This window comes from Monopterus albus, unplaced genomic scaffold, assembly GCF_001952655.1.
Source record: "Monopterus albus unplaced genomic scaffold, M_albus_1.0 scaffold134.1, whole genome shotgun sequence".
Lineage (NCBI taxonomy): Eukaryota > Metazoa > Chordata > Actinopteri > Synbranchiformes > Synbranchidae > Monopterus > Monopterus albus.
Genome location: NW_018128014.1, coordinates 23,700 through 24,577, shown reverse-complemented (window position 1 = coordinate 24,577; position 878 = coordinate 23,700).

Sequence of the window (878 nt, the reverse complement as noted above, 5' to 3'; positions counted from 1 at the left end):
CAGCAGCTCTGTCATTGTGGGTATTAACTGTATTTGTGAACTCTTGCTGTTACTGGATTCTCTCTAGTACTACTGTCTGACTCTACTGAACTTTAGGTGGTGTGGTCCCTGAACATGGGCTTTTCAGTCACTAGGTTTGTTTGCTAAACAGCACATACCAACACTGTGACATACAGGCATGGGCTTGTAGATCTGACACAAACCCGGTGCTGCTAACACATACACACATACTTTATGCCTGTGTTGTTCTAAGGATATAGCAGCTTTGTTCAGTAAACAGAGATCTTTAAATCTGGGGCTCCACCATGGCTACTATGGAATGCTCTGCTGTTGCAAAGGAGGGGTCATACACCCTGAGGCTAACAACGGGATATTTTTTGATAAACAAAGACTTCCTGTTGTCCATCGAGGTGCCAACGGATGCTTTCATTGGAGCCAAGTTTATGTTATGCACCAGAAGGGAACTTCCCCTCTGCTGCTCCAAGTGAATGTGCAACAGCTACAGAGCTTTTTAGTGTCTGAGCTGCATGTGTGCTCCTCAAAACAAAGTCAGGTAGCCTCAGCAGGGGACACTCTGCACACTGACCTCTCCAAGTCTTTGGCTGAATGTGAATGACCAAATGATTGTTTTCAAATGCTAAAATAAGGTTTTTTGGTGAGAATTCACAGATAATGACTGAGCACACTGTTGCATACTGTATCTGAAAATCATAAAGTCAGGTGTTTAAGCACCACTGTGATGCCCAAACACCTGACCAGCCTCCCACATAATGTGATGGACCTTGGCTAATCTTGGTGATCCAACAAGCTTTGATTTTAAATTTAGTTCATATTTTGCACCAACATCTACTGTATCTTAAATATTTGGTAATATTAGT